The sequence below is a fragment of the Sinohyriopsis cumingii genome, chromosome 10, assembly GCF_028554795.1.
Source record: "Sinohyriopsis cumingii isolate HCF-2022 chromosome 10, ASM2855479v2, whole genome shotgun sequence".
In the NCBI taxonomy this organism is placed as follows: domain Eukaryota; kingdom Metazoa; phylum Mollusca; class Bivalvia; order Unionida; family Unionidae; genus Sinohyriopsis; species Sinohyriopsis cumingii.
In genome coordinates, this window is record NC_142970.1 from 52174436 (window position 1) to 52188180 (window position 13745).

The following is a 13745-nucleotide window of genomic DNA, read 5'->3' on the forward strand; positions in this document are numbered from 1 at the left end:
TTTCTGTCAGTTACGAAGACATCACAATGAACCTAAACTCGCACTGGACTTTTTAGGGATTTGACAGAAAACTGACTTTTATTCCACACCTAAAGATCTTGAAAGTTAAATGCTTAAAAGCACTTGACCTACTTATAGTAGCGCACACTGCGGTGCTGATAGAAAAGTCATACTCAGTTTATATAGAAAGTTTATTCGATCCAAACTGGACTATGGTTGCGTTGTGTATGGTCCAGCCAGAAAGTCATATCTGAAAATGCTTGATCCAATTAATCATCAGGGAATAAGACTGGCTCTGGGAGCATAAAACATACCCGTGTGAAAGCCTTCTAGCTGAAGGGAAAGAACCACCATTATCATATCGCAGAGAAACGCTTTCCTCACAATATGCTCTCAAATTAAAATCAAACCCTCCGAATCCTGCTTATTCGGCTGTTTTCCAACCCAAATACATCACCTGAGAATATGAGTTTTATTACAATCATATAGTCACCTAGCAGTGTCATAAATGTTACTATGGAAAATAAAATAAAATTTTTCCAAACGAAAAGTGATACAAATTCTTTGTACAATTTATAATGTTTCTACTTCTTTTGCTGAAAGCAAAATAATGTATTTAAAAATAGAATTTACATTAAAAAAAACTGATACTAGTTTAAGACTGTACACGTTTTCAGAATTCTTAATAAGAAAAATGTCAACGTGATTTAACCTGTGTTATATTGCTTGCTATAATTCTGATTGATCTTTACTTGCTTTGCTACTGGATCACCCTTTCTAGCCTTGGGAAAAGAGATTTTGTATTGTGCTTTCCCATCCTTGGCTACAGCTGGAGCTCTTGATGAGTTTTCTTTGAAGTGTAATGCGGCGAGACAGAGTCTGGAAATACAAAAATCATAACCCTTAACTGTAACGGATGTTTACAGTCAGATGTACATTATCTTACTGTCACTGTTAAACTATATATTCCCGATACTTTTAATTTAATAATTTTATATGAGACTCTTTTATAGTAACTACATATCATATATTTCGAAAAGTGATATTAGATATTGCAATAAAAACATGAAGCTAGAAGTATTTACCTTGCTTTCATCTGATCATGAAAGTAATGTCTTGAATTCGAGGCAAAAAACAGATGGTGTTGTGGAAGGACTCTAGATGTCTGTTTTGCAGGTGGCAGCTTCTGTACATCTTTAGCACTAGTCTTCCACAGACAATTTTTTCTACTTCCCCATGAGCCTCGCTGCCTTCAAAGAAAGGTAAATTGCACACTGTCAGTGATTTATTGCATACTGTCTGCTGATATTGATGCACGATGAATAGAATGCTTCAGTATTGTATATTCTGTGTGTGTGATCTATGCAGCGAAATAGAATATATTTCAGTATCTTTAAAAGTTTGTTCTATTACATCCAAGTGAAAGTTATAAAAGCATTTTTAATTGTAATAAATTACAATTCAATAGGATTTAATAAATGGCATTTGTTAAGAAAATACTGACACAATAAAGAAAAAATTACAACAATACATGCTTTGAATTATCAAATACCCATTATATCAAGGAGAGATGGGTAGGCTACTCATATGCTCTAAACTGTAATATGTTTGCATCATTTAAAATTTAACATCCATACATTGTACAACATATTAACTAGCCTGACTTGATCCAGTTTCTTGACACATCGTCATGTAAACACTTGGGAAACAAGTCTCCATGACCCTTATGGACATCTGATATGTTGTTCAAGATGCTGGTCCGTTTCTGTCTCACCAATTCACCATTGCCCTGGCTGCTAGCGGCACACCAATACATGTGGTTGCTGATGGACCGTGCCCACTGTGAAACAATATTTGTGCCTTTTTCTCTCCCTCTCTGCTTCCAGCTTTTTGTAGACTCCTAAAAGAAAAGGGTCTAAATAAACATAGCTGAGAAATACTATTGCGTAACTGATACAACATTTTGTAATGATCACAAACATGATTATAATGCCCTAAACATGTTCAAAGCGACTTAGTGACGATGCCAAACTTGGGGTGAGCTTGATTATATGATTCTTGCAATGAGCAAACATGTATGGAATGCCATGAAATGATTGTATGGATATATACTGACTGAATGGAGCCTATTATAACGTGTGTACTTATTGCTGGGGAAATACTCTTATAACTTTAGACTAAATATGCAAAACTTTATTGTTTTACATCCATTAAGTGCATTACAAATAAAGTATGTATGCATTTGTAATTAGTTTGTCACAAAATATGTCTTGAATCACTGCATACCAGTTTACCAGATTCATTTTAGACTCGGGAGAGAGAAAAAAAAAATTGGCACATTAAATAACTCGCGAAGATCTTTGGAACATATTTACCTTGTGCCAAATGCCATACATCAAACCAGTGGTTGATCCCTTCCTGCTGTGTCTTCATGTGTTTCTTGACCTGACTATAGCGATCTGTTATCAGAACAGATATAGAAATTCCCTCTTCCCGCATGAACTGAAGACTGTGTCAAACCTTCCAACTCCATGGCATACGAATTCTTGACCTCATTGCACCGAAATATAGTATTCTGATTTGCATTTTTGTGAGTAATGTTGTTTACAAGGAGAAAACACTGTTATACAATACATATATCTCTGATTATGTACTCACTAATTTTTCTTAATTTACGAGTTTAAACAAGAGAATTCATTGAAAAAATGTATAACAAGATCACATACCTTTACAAGCTGGCATCTTAGGCAGTTTGGCCTGGGGTGGAACACCTGGCATCTCCACCCAGCCTCAACGACTGTTCTGTGACCCGCACCTCATATAGGTGGAGTTGCTGTCTATACTCCTATAGTGACGATGTTCCATTAGCATGACTGGATGGTATTGTAAGAGCTCGTACTCATCCCAACAATTCCAGTACGGCTCGGAAATTTAAATTTTCACTGGACTGTTGCCACTGAAAATACCGCTGCTGCAACAATTAAATTTCCCTATGTCATGGAATGATACTGTGGTTGACTTGTCCAACTTCTTTGAAAGCCACATAGAAATAAGTCTTAACACACAAACAACTTCCAATATTAAACTTCTGATGCTGCAAATTTGTATGTGTACACTTGGGGCAAACATCAAGCAGTTCCATCAATGACATTTCAAACACAATATGCTTCAAGGCCTTGTGTGGGTCTGTTGTAGATTCATCAGCTACATCATGAGTCCAGCTGGGATCATCACCAGAAACTGCTTCGTCTAAATTTTCCACACCTGACACATCCTCGTTAGAGCTGAGGTTGACGCCTGGTTGGGTCCTTGTTCTATGATTGTGCACGAGATGAGGTGGGCTGCATTCACAAATTTAAAAACATGATTATTTGATTCCAGTTGTGTTATTTTTATAACGAAAACAATGTTTAACATATGGATGAAAGTTCATTTGCACACAGGTTAAAGAGGAAATAATATTATAGATGTATATACGCAGTGAAGAAATGGAGAGTATCATTACTGGTGTTACAAGTACACATAAACTTATAATACTTGCAACTAAGTTGTATGATATTTGAGTGCTAACTGAAAATCTTTCCAAGGGTACATCTTGTTGTGCACACTTTTCTATCAAAGATATACAGGAGTCTGTCTGGGTCTCCATGTGAACCTGACCCTTAGGCAGCTGACTTGTGTTGGTGCTTTGGCTTCATCACTCACCCCATATTGTGACTGCAACACTTTTGTAAAGGTCTTATCCACACTCTCCATAGGGTTGACCTCAGCTGTAATCTCAGCCATGATCTCATTAGAAAAAAAAGAAATTTGGAGAAAAAAATTCCACCACTGTCCATATTTGGTTGACACACCAATTTAAATTGACAATGGAACACTGCATAAATTAAGTCCCATAAATTATAAATTCAGTCTTAAAATAAATGTAATCATAACTGCCATTGATATGACGTTAACCTAGAAAGTACAGTACACTAGCTGCCGTCAAGGACTTTATATTGAACTCCGTCGACTACCACAGACCCTAATGTAAGACACGTTTTAATATTGATATTTTTTGCCATATTGCCGTTTGGTCATTGTTAGCATCGGCATAGTCGTTGGCTGGCCGTTTTCTCATCTGCCAGATAAGCAGTAAAAAAATGCTTATTACATCAAGCTTTCTCCTCTTCTGTATAGCTCTGCTCCCTGACATGTGACAACTACAACTCGCCGGCGTGCTTTAAGTCTTCTGTTCTTGTTGTCGGAGTAGAAAAATCAAAGAGTCGGCACTGCATCAGGTTTCAAACGCAAACTTTTTGGTTCAAACCCAATACTTAACGCGTCTCGAGTCTTTTGAGAAACATTCAGGCTCGAAATGTCTCTGACACAACCTGATGTGTTGAGTTGGCATAAAGCCTTCTCTCTTTAATTTGATCGCCCATACAGATTTCCTTTTAGGGTCCTTTGGAAATGTGAAAAAAACCCCTAATATCCGGTGCTATTATTCACACAATTTAGAGCTGCAACACCCCATGACACTATTTCCAGTTGTTAAGAAGATAAAACCTCCATTTCTACTGCATTAAACACAGCCATACGAAGAACATACAACACCATGGACATCTCTCAAAAACAAATTTTCAGCATCATTCCGGACCAATTATCGTCACTAAAAGCCAACAAATCCGACAATTTTGTAGAATTTTAAATATTATAAGAGCATACTTTCTCAATCTGGAATTTTTTGTCTGTAATGTTGGCTACCTTGTCTCATTGGAGTTATGGGTAAAGAAGGGTAGATAAACAAGCAAAATCATTTGCACATTGAAAGCCTTGCAAAACCTTAAATATGATAATCTGTTAATATCCCAGATGTGCCTAAAACCTGAGACGATATGGAAAATAGTATTCGGTAGTTATGGTTGCCCAATTACATTGGTGCGAAATCAATCCAAAAGAAAATAAAGAGGCAAAAGTTGCATTTCAGTCACCCATTTCTGAATGGAACATTCCATACTGACTTCAAATGTACAAATCTTCTCCTTCTGATATATTTGAAACCTCCACAAAGAAGATTCGAAACATCAAATCAGTGATCAATAAAGTCTTTGTGATGAGATGGTATTGTGCCAGTCGTGTACGGGGCACGCATTCTTGACTCGTGCATGCCTCCAAAAACGTTATTTTTGACCTATGCGAATATATTTTGAGTTTCGACAGACAATGAGACGATCGTTGTCGAGTATTTAAATTTCCACTCGATAATGTAAAAGTTCATTGATATGGGAATTTACGATGCGTTACGACGAAAGAAAATTTTCAAATTTTTGAGAAAGTGCACTTTATAAATTAAATTTTGACCCCATAGTTGAAATATTGTATACAGTTTCCCTTGATCTTTAGATTGACACACTTTGAACAGAAATGTAACATCCTTGCCTTTTATCCTGTAGTCTAGTTGATTTGGAGGAAATTACATCTTAAAGTTTTCTTGGAATACTTTTTATTAGCATTTTACTTTATTTGATTTATTTTTGGTAGTGCCGCTTGCTTCTTCTTGTTTGGAAAGGTATACGTTCCTAAAGTGTTTTTAGTGACATTTTTTACATTTTGTTAAACATTGACTCTAGTCAGTGCCAAATAGCTACAGTTTGTGATGAAATGCTGTTCAGCTTAAGTACAGACGTACGTACAAGAATATATACAGTCCATCATTTGGTATATGAATCTCTCTCCACCTGTTAGCAGCAATAATCTATCTCGTAATTACAGTAAATTTAGTAATTTTTCAAGCCACTATCATGGTTAGTATATGAACTTTGCAAAGTCAAAACATCCTCCACATTTCCAAAGTAAATTAATTGAAATTGAAATTTCCTGTCGCCTTACGCACCAATATACATCGTGCTCAAAATATGGAGACAAAGATGGACATACATTTGCAACAACGTATGGTAACATTTCTAGAACCTTTAGTCATGGTAAAGTCTTTGGACTGCGTAGAAAGCACCCCAGCCCCCGAATTTCATCAGCTTTTCTTCTGTACTTTTCTGCGCTGAAAGCCATGAAAACGTAAAATATAACAACCTGTGATATCTCGGGTCATACAGAAACGTAATTCGGTCAGACAAGCTATAAAGATAATTTCTAATGTTGGGTTCCTTGTCCGAATGGTGTCAACATTAATGAAGAGCAGATAAAGCAGCCACAGCCAAACGCGGTTGATGAAGCAAATGTTGGTCCCGTTTTGTAAGGTGTTTATTCTGTTTCCTCATTTATTTGATATTACATTTACACACTGTTAAAAATTAAACGTGTCATTTTTTTAATCGTTCATTTGTGATTATTTTAAACGGTTTAACTTGCATGAGATATAGAATAATCTAATGGTTTATGTGTCTTTTATTATAAGTTAACATTTATTGGGTACTATATAACCAGCATTGTATTACCGAGTACTTAAATGCGTACACACAAATGGAAACCGGCCATTTAAGTTTCTTTGGCCTGTGTGGGTGGCCTGTCTGTTTTTTGTTTGTTTTAAGTTAGCTGTTCTCAAAAAGCTTGGAGAAATATTGTTGCTTTGATTTATAGCAACTTCCTCTCTATTATATGAATTGAATAAAAATTTGGCGTTGAAAGAATAAAACGAAAACAAAATCAAAGTACTAAAGGTTATATCAGTACCCCGCAAAAAGTGAGCTAGATAAATAAATACAAAAGAAAAGTAACAAATAAATATAAAGCATATTAAAGAAAGGTTATACGTTATACAACTCGTAAAAAAAGAAATATATGGTGGTGAAAGAAGGCCAAGAAAATAAAATCATAGGTCAAAAAGTTGTATAAATACCCCACAAAAAATATAGAAAAAGAAGACTAGAAAAAAAAATTTGAACAGATAAAGAAAAGTTCACAACGTTAAAGGTTATTTCTCTGAAAATATGCATTCTACAATGCATAAGATACAATGTTGACAATATTTTTATTCGTAGTTCTTTCGTATAGTTTATCCGGGATGTATAAATAGTAAGTACGTTTATGTGTGGTTAATGACTTAATGTAGGTGGCAGTGCCATCGTCAAAAGTCAATTATTTCGTTACAGGTTGTGTAGTTGATTTTTCTAGATTGTATACATATTCGTTTAAGTTTGGAAAATTTTAACTTCTAAGCACAGGAACCTAAAACGTATTAAGGGATAACGGGAAAAAGAAATATCTGGGAAAAATGAAGTTTTAGAACGCAGGGCTATGTCACAAGGCGTTACACGAAATTAATAGGTCTGTAGTAGAGCCTCAGGAAAACAGGCATGCTGGATAGAGGCTGTACAAGAAAACGGGGAATAGGATTTAAAACTATTTAACGCGAGACAGGAGAATCCTTACATCTACAATATAAATGCGAATAAAAGACACAATGTGGAAAAAAAACCACCGATTCGCAGCAGGACTCGAATGCACGCCATCTGGAGAGAGGTAAGAATACCTCAATCCATTATGGCTGCAAAAGTCAACACTCGTATCATCTGCTAAACTTCGATTGATGCGAACGATATAGCTCGCATAAATTGGCGGTGCTATACTACGTGGCCTAGTGCGTGGAAGGAAATTTTCTAAGTAAGAGACGCACGCCCAAATGAAGTTTACCTTCACATAGACGATGCATAGCCAAAATAAACATCATTGGGGGTGGGATGAGAGCTGATGTCGTTTCTCTCGGACTAGAGGAATACGCATCTGGCACACTCTCCCAGTGGTTAGTATCGCGAATAAGGCGGTGAATAACTGCACCAGATAATACCGCAGAAATTCACTATTGTACGGCCATTCTGAGGTAGATGTTTGAGATACCGTTCAAGACGGCATACAAGGCTGTGCTCGCAGATTAAGAGATGCATTGTAATATCCAATAAAGAAAATTGCGGCGCCTTGTAAAAGGCATATCGTTATTACTACCAGATTAATGCGAGAAAAATGAGAATCGACAAATCATACACAAACAGATTCAAAACTAGGTTTTAAGTTCATAACTCGAGGCACCTGTTAGTATTTCATCTTTGATAAATGCAGCTAAAGTTATGAAATTCAATTTTTAAAAAAATACATCTCTGAAGTAAAGAGGAACAATCAGAAAAACCTAAGGGGGATTGAAATTTGACATAGCTGCTGTTCTTAAACGTGTATATATAGTTATATACACAGCTAAGACAGGACGTAGTAGACCTCTGGGAAAGGTCACTTTCACCTTGGGGGAGAGATTTTGAACTAGGTGAATGCAGAAAACACTAGAGATAAGAAATACTCCAATTAAAAATTTAACTTTAAATAAATTTTAGATGTAAATTCTTTTGATAATAATAACAAAACAACATATGTATGAGTGAGACGATCACACATAAAACACCTTTCTCCTTTCTTTTCGGCAAGTGGGTGGGTGGGGTCATCCGCTTGGTGCCCCCTCCCGATAAAGTTTCACTCGCAACTGCTAGCGTGGAGAATTTCAATCCCAGCTCGCGGTAAAGCAGTGAGATGTTGCCATCTAACAAAGAACCCAAAGGAGTGAAATTTATTTTATCAAATGTCATCCTGATTCCTACGGACATTGTCTTATTAACCAAAAAACAAACAAACAAACAACAAACAAAAACACATCAGAACGAAATGGGAGCAGGGCCATCAAACAAAGACTCTGCAACTATGAATAAAACAAAAAGAACATAGACTTAATCTGCGACTATGAATAAAACAAAGAACATATATTTTACAAATAATGATAAACAGGACCAGGGCTTTCAAGATAAAAAAGCCACATAGTAGTACTCCAAAGAGACTGAGAGTATTGCAACTGCATAAGAAGATAGAGGTTTTGTTCACATTACTAATAAGTATACAAATATATGATGGTCTCTTCCCTTACATGATCTCAATCCTGACGCGACGCTAAACAGATGACAAAAATTCTGGTATACAACCAATGATCCCCTCTCGAGCTTGGTGAACACTATCACTCCCCATAAATAGTCGTCAGAATCGTCCAAGTTAGAAAATGCAACATGGTAGCAAAAGCTGGCCCCAACTCCTGATTAACACGGCGGGCGATGCCTGAATATTGGGAGGCACGCGTCCGACGAGGTTGAAACCGTTGAAGCATACAATACAAATGAGCGATACTCCATATTAAAGCAAAAAGTCACCCAATTGGATGAGGCGATTGACAGTTTGATGCGGAGTTAATATTCTAATATCATTATGTCCAAACTTTAGAAAAATGACATCAGGCATATGCTCCAGGCTAGGAGGACAAAAAGAAAAAGAATCGATACGGGCCCCTGGGCGTCAATCGAAAGCCACGTCTACATCAGGGCTTCTTACATACTCGAGATAAACTATGGTTGTCTCAGCAAATGAACGACAAAACTGACCACAAATAAGGTTGGCAAATGCTCGAACTAATGTGGGATGTTGATTTACGAATACATTGTGACGATTATTAAGGATCTTGTTTTATAGTCTACATTTTGACGTGATTGCAGGCTTAGCAGTCTTTCTAGACCGACGAAGTTCTGTCCATTCAGTTTCGTGTATTCTTTACATCAAATTTTCGATTTGTTAAAAAATGTATTTTTACCGGAATGTGTGTTTTATCAGATTAAGACGAGTTCTGAGTGGTGTACGCCTAGAAACGCTACTTTGAATCAATAATTCATTCTCAAAATCAGGTTTCCAAAATGCTACACGAGCCTATCATTGCTATCCCATTATTTGAGGTAATGTTTTGTCATTCTAAGAAATCTTACTTGGTCAATTCTTTTGTCATGTTGAAAACATCATGATCTGTTTCTGCTTAGTGTTGATACGATGTTATTAAACAGGGCAGATAGAAGTGTCTTTGTAGTCATTCAAGTTTGTGTTTCCATCTAATAAGGTGTGTCCGTCTGCTATTTAAATATAAAGATCATTAGTTTTCATCTTAATTTGTCATGCTTCAAACACTATCCTTGTTTATTTCTGCTAACTTAGGGTATGGACGGTGTTAATCGGTGCAGATATGTTATCCCAGTCACCCAGATTTGTTTAGATTTTAAAACCTATTACGGAACGGATGCCCGTCTGTTATTCAAATATTTTTCTCGTATGAACATTATTAGTTGCCATCTTCTAAGGTACGTGTCCCTTTTGTAAACCTGAATACATGTTATTGTATATCCATGACAACTTGCACCACTGCGTCCACCCTCCGTTAGACAACTGGCGACAGCCTCCCTTATAAAGTGCTTGGATATATTTGGCTTTTAATGTTGAGAGCGTTATTTCAGTAACATTCAAAGTTAACAGGACATTTTAAGATGTACTGCCTCGTATAAGTCCAACTTGTTTGATTGTCTACTGAGACTATGTCGTAAATGCCAATACGAACCCAAATGAACCGTGCCTATAGTAGACTTCGTTATGCGACTCGAAGGTCTGGCTCGTTAAATATAGTTAGTGACTTAAATATTTCCAACAAGTGCAGTACTGTCACATGCACTCTTTTCACTCTACAAGTGGCTCTGTTTATGAAAGGACCGAATTGGTAGCCTAAAATGAATGTCAAGTAATAATGATATGCAGTCCGACGTTTCCATGTTGTTTCAGTTCGGTTTTAAGGTATACCTGCGTCTTATTTCTCGCTGATTTGTATCTGTAAAATAAGCCTCATCCAGAAATGTTTTTGAAATCGTATATATTCTGTCGAAATCAATATAGTTACTTTAAAAATATCGCCCACGTCGACTTGTCATGTTTAGTGCAAAAATTTAAGACGAGTGTTGCATGTTCTCACGATACACACTTTGGTAATAACGTATGAAGAATTGGCTTTTTAAGTAAAGCTGAAGCGGATGCAAATTGAAGAAATCTGACGAGTTTAAATTGAGTTTTGCGAGTGTTGAATGATTTAAATTAATGCAAAGATAAATAGTCTGCTTGGTTGCCAAAATTACAATTATATAAATAAAATCTATAATGTGTACTATTTAGTCTTGTTAGGTCTTCGAGACGCAGGGTGTACATCAATAAAAACTGCTAGTGCAGTCCTTGAATATTGCCGATGGATAAGGAGTCTCACTCCTCAATAGCACTTGGTTTGTGCACGACGATGCTCAACAGTTAACTAATTGAAGCTTCTTTCCGCCGCGTTTATGCATACTACATGAACACGTGCTAGTTTACTTTTTTACATGAATGACTATAACCACCATCAAACTTGGCATTTGCAACCAGGTTCATACTGCGGACATGACTATCCATTCAAGCAGCATGCGTCTGAGTAACATTACTTCAGTTTTTGTTGTTGACTGTGTAGCACCAACTGTAGGTTTATCCGTGATAATTTTCTTTTTCTCGGCCGACTTGGTATTGGCAGTGGTATAGCTGTCATTGTCTTCGGAGATACCTTGAAGATATGTATACAGTAAAAAAGACTAATAATCTGTGTTCTTCTTATGGGTAAGACGACTTCGTTTGTGAATCCAGTGCGAGTGAACAAGAAGTACTAGTCCATAAAAGAGATAAATAAAGTCGGGATGTTTCGGAGTTGGATATGTAACGGAAAGTCTATCATTAATCGGTTCGTAGTTTTTCGCCATTTTTTAATATATACAATGAAATGTAAATTTATTTAAGCTGCCCAAGGGTATGTAATCTGCATGCTGATTTATACAATGAAAAGAAAATATAGTTCATTGGCCTTGGGTCATGCAAACTGCATTCTCACTTCAGCGTATGTGTATTTACCCGTGTTAATTTCCGCACAGGTATTAGCAGCGGTATAGCTGTCATTTTCTTCCTATATATCTCTAAGATTGTGATACAGTAAGAAGGACTAATCATCCACATTCTAACTGTGGATAAGACGAATTCGTGTGAATCCAGTAAGAGTGAACACGTACTAGTCCAGGTAGGGGTACATTGTAAGACAGGATGTTTTGTAGTTGATTCTAGAACGCAAATTAGATCAGCTAATCGGTCCATATACTTTCGCCTTTTTATAATGAAATGTTAACCTGCGCAAGGGCATGAAAACTGCATATGTTTGTTTTATTTTCGTGCCTAATGTCAGAGGATGTGATTGGTTCTATTGCTTTCTTCTTCTATAAAGTTTACTTATTTTGTAAAGTTCACCTTTGGTGTAGTGGCATCACCGTGACTGTTAGTCTGTAGTCTGTGTAGCATCAGCTATATGTTGTACCTTGATACCTGTTCGGCCGATTCTTGGCATTGCTAGTAGTACATGTCAGATGTTTCTACAATATTGTGATACAGCAAAGAAGTCTGGTCATCATTAAGATACACCGTGTACATTCCCAGTTAATCGGGAAGCTTTATTTATTGCCATTTTCATCTTGTCGTTTTACATTCAACTCTTTGGTTTTATATCGCAGATCTATACGAAACCTTTTACCACTTTTAAATAACCCTACATATAACCTTCTCTTTGGCGTTAAATAGCCCAGTCGTGCTGATCCGCCGTAAAAATATAATCAATCAATCAATCTTTGCATTACTAGTGGTATATGTCAGATGTTTCTCGAATATTGTGATACAGTGGAACCCCGCTATAACGCGATGATCGGGGTCCATAAAATCGGATCGCGTTAAAAGCGGGGTCGCGTTAATGCGGGGTTTTACAATATTTAACTTTTTTCCGAGAACATATACGTGTATACATGTACAATGGTCAAAAGTCGGCTTATCATCAGATGAATATTAACTGGAATGCATTAATTAAGATATATTCAAAATAATCGATGGCTAATATATTTATAGGTTATTACTGTGCATTAAAAACATTTACTAATTTTTATTTGTTTGAACGATAATACAGATTGACCGATAATACCAGACTATCGCTATATCATGAAAAGTGTGTCAACACCGTATGCTACCGTGCCGTCGTGGCATGCAGTTCATCCATAATGGATGTAATTTCATTGAAAAACGTACAGATTTAAAATATTCAATAATTTTGTAATAGTCTGAATTCGTCGTGTAAAATATAGGATGAACAAAATATTGAAACCATTTACTTGCCGTCTGATATCGTACGGTCATTGCATGCAGCTATTCCCGGGTCTACATACGGTGTCTGTACAAATTTCATACCGCTAAAATTTTATCATATGCGACAACTGCAAGAATAATTAACAATCAACGCATGATTTCAGCGTGCAAATAACTTTTATTTCAGATTTTGTGAACATCAAAAGAAACCTGTGAAAATTGCTAAATTAATCGTTGCGCAAAGTGCAAAGTCAGTGTGGTTCCAAATTTAAATTTCATCATTTCTTGAAAAATGTATCCAATGACGTTTGCTTCTTTGCCGCGAACTGTTGGGTGCTAGCAAAGTCAAGAATGTTTCTTAATTGAAGGACTTTGACGCTGTCAACATCTTGTGTTTCCAGCCACCTTAAACTTGCTTCTAAATGTACTACTCCTTCAGACACTTTTGGTGGGGGAGTTGGGGTGCCATCGTCATCGTTATCATTATCGTCACTGGTTTCAGGTTCTGATTGTGCAGCTTCATTCTTCCTGCTGACATTTGTAACAATTTCGTCATCTGATATGTGTTCGTATATAGGGCAGATGTCATCTACTGAATACCAGTTAAGGATATCATGATGACTGTGCTCGTATTTTTTGAGTGCTTCTTCTGCTAAACGTACGTCGTCTTCAGTGAATCCTGTAAATTCAAGCTCATCGTCACTATCATTTTGTGTCGAGGG

General features: G+C 36.6%; 1 long non-coding RNA gene across 1 annotated transcript; it reads right to left on the bottom strand.

The window, feature by feature from the left end:
• Window positions 1-626: 626 nt before the first annotated feature.
• On the bottom strand, window positions 627-2503 carry LOC149790155 (uncharacterized). Its single transcript, XR_016424024.1, has 2 exons — window positions 1086-2503; window positions 627-879 (listed from the first exon to the last, which is right to left on the bottom strand). It is a non-coding gene; the product is annotated as an uncharacterized LOC149790155 (long non-coding RNA).
• Window positions 2504-13745: the final 11242 nt, after the last annotated feature.